Genomic DNA, 3139 nt, shown 5'->3' with positions numbered 1-3139 from the left:
GGTGGCGGCACGCCGGGGGAGGCAGGGGCGGCGGCGCACGGGGTGGGGCGGCGGCGGCGACCTCGGGGTGGAAACGCGTGGGTCGGGTGGGTGGGCTACGAGGTTGGAGACGCGGGGGTGGGTAGTTTTTCTTTTTCTTTTTTCGGCTCGTTGGTTTTTAGTTCGGGAAGGATCCCCTCATCGCGCATACGCGTGTTGTGATCCAAATAACTTTTCTAATCCTGAGATTAGAATAGTGTTATTATATATATATATATATATATATATATATATATATATAGTTTTTTTTAAAGCCATTAAGCTAGGTATAAAGTGCTCAACTAGTTGATGCACCCGGATCCTATATATCATGCAACAACAAAGTCTAACTCTCTTACTATGCATCGGCATTTCATAAAAGAACAATTCATGCACATCAAGTAAAGGCCAATGCATAGTATAAATAGTTTCTTGCAATTTTATCGTATTGAAAACATAGAGAGGCGGAGATGTAGCTCCTCTTTCATAATAATTGCAAATAGGAACAACAAGCACATGCATATTATATCCATTAAAATCATCATTCGCAATAGTAAAATGCAACCCATCAATATAATCCTTAATAAGTACAAACTTCTCCGATATACTGTAGTTGGGATAATTCAAAAAGCTAATAGGACTATCATGAGTGGGTCTAATAGCAACAATTTCATTCTTAAGATAAGGAACTATATCAAAATTCATCTCCATAACCATAATTCACATTGGCATCATGTCCACAAGCATAGCAAGCATCAAGTTCATCAAAAATGATATTTCAAAAGAATCAGTGGGACCATAACAATCATCATAGCATTCATTCTTCGGTAAGATCAAAGGGACATTAAACAATGTTTGAGTTGAAGAGTTGCTCTCATTAGAAGGTGGGCACGGGTGTCGGTGTCAAAACCGGCGGATCTCGGGTAGGGGGTCCCGAACTGTGCGTCTAAGGCTAATGGTAACAGGAGGCGGGGGACACGATGTTTACCCAGGTTCGGGCCCTCTCGATGGAGGTAATTATACCCTACTTCCTGCTTGATTGATCTTGATGATATGAGTATTACAAGAGTTGATCTACCACGAGATCGTAGAGGCTAAACCCTAGAAGCTAGCCTACGGTATGATTGTTATTGTCCTACGGACTAAACCCTCCGGTTTATATAGATACCGGAGGGGGCTAGGGTTACACAGAGTCGGTTACAGAGAAGGATATCTGTACATCCGGATTGCCAAGCTTGCCTTCCACGCCAAGGAGAGTCCCATCCGGACATGGGACGAACTCTTCAGTCTTGTATCTTCATAGTCCAACAGTCCGGCCAAATAAATAGTCCGGCTGTCCGAGGACCCCCTAATCCAGGACTCCCTCAGTAGCCCCTGAACCAGGCTTCAATGACGATGAGTCCGGCGTGAAGATTGTCTTTGGCATTGCAAGGTGGGTTCCTTCTCCGAATACTCCATAGAAGATCTTGAACACAAGGATCATGTCCGGCTCTGCAAAACAAATTCCACATTCCACCGTAGAGAGTACAATTTTCCACAAATCTAATCTGCTGACAACTTTTCATAGTGTGACCTCACGCTATGGCCCGGTCATTATGCGAACCGTTTTTCTCAACCTGCCACCGCACATACCGCGATGTGGTTTTATTCGCACATCCTGTCGAAGCAGAGATCGTGTCCCCTTATCACGGGATTCTCTTCAATACGGGTGCGGGTAACCCAGCCGCGCCATCAATCAGGGCGCTTGGGGAATAAGCAAGTTTATCGGGCAAGTGGGGAGGCGCAGGATCCCAGCTGCCTTTATAAGGAGATAAGGGGTCCCTTTTCACCCATGCCTTCTTCCTCCTGTGCTTATCCATTCCTTCTCGCTTGAGCACTAGCGCCCAAGCGTTCATCTTCTCCACCCGCAAAGGTCTTCCGAAAATGACCAGATCCAGAGAGGGAGGCAAGTGGATGACCTCTACCGTCCTGGAGAAGGATATCAAAAAGCTTCGGGGGGCGGGTACCTGGCCAAGAGAATCGGCCATCGTCTTCCGACGGCGAGACAGATCGTCCCTACTCCGGAACCCCACGAGAGGGTTGTATTCCTCCCTCATTTTGTCCGCGGTCTAGGATTTCCCCTCCACCCATTTGTTCGCGACATCATGTATTATTACGGGGTCGATTTTCATGATCTATCCCCCAATTCCTTCCTCAACATCTCGACATTTATCATTGCATGTGAGGCATTTCTCCGCATCCCGCCACACTTCGGCTTATGGCTGAAGGTTTTCAAGGTGAAGCCCAAGGTAGTGAGCGGCGAGCACGCCGAGTGCGGAGGCGCCATGGTGAGCAAGATGCCCAATGTCACATGGCCAGCAGGTACTTTCAATGATTCCGTCCAGGAGTGGTAGCAGCAGTGGTTTTACATCATAGAGCCGCGCGGCAAGGAATGGGCCGCTGCTCCCGAATTTCAATCTGGAGCCCCCTGCGGCTTACGTCCTGGCCCAAGAAGGGCCTGGACTGGTCTTCGTCTAACGAACTGTCGGCGCTCCAAACACGCGCCAAGGATATGGAAGACAAGAACATCAAACTTGTCAATGTAGTCCAGGTGATGTTAGTTCGCCGGATCCTTCCTTTTCAACACTGGGCTTGCAATCTATGGGAAATCGACCCGGCCAAGCACCAGACCCTACGGGAGCTCTTTGGCTCCTCGCATGAGGACATCTGGAAGGTGCTTTTTAAGTCTGGCAAATCATGGCCGGACTCCACCGAGGACCGCGGGTACCAACTGTCCCGCCCTGCAAGTTCGGTAAGTCACTGTTATGTTGGTAATTCGTACACTTTATTCGCATATCCTGAGGAGAATGCTTAATGTGTTTTCCACAACTCTCCTAGGGCTGGACGAAGAAGGCTGGGCGGATCTACTGTCCGGCCCCGTTGCTAGAAGAACCGACCGGCTCGCTTCTGATGAATATGCTGGTCCCAGCGCCTTACAAGGCGCCGAAGAAGAAGGCCGAGAAAGAGGCCAAGAAGACCAGGGAGGCCTCCGTTGCCGCGACACTTCGGACAGAAAATCCGAAGACTCCGATGCCTGTTCTTCCTCCGACGAGGACGAGGAAGAGGAGGAAGATGGATCCCT

Source organism: Triticum dicoccoides, chromosome 2B (genome assembly GCF_002162155.2).
Source record: "Triticum dicoccoides isolate Atlit2015 ecotype Zavitan chromosome 2B, WEW_v2.0, whole genome shotgun sequence".
Lineage (NCBI taxonomy): Eukaryota > Viridiplantae > Streptophyta > Magnoliopsida > Poales > Poaceae > Triticum > Triticum dicoccoides.
Note: the sequence above shows the minus strand (reverse complement) of the source record.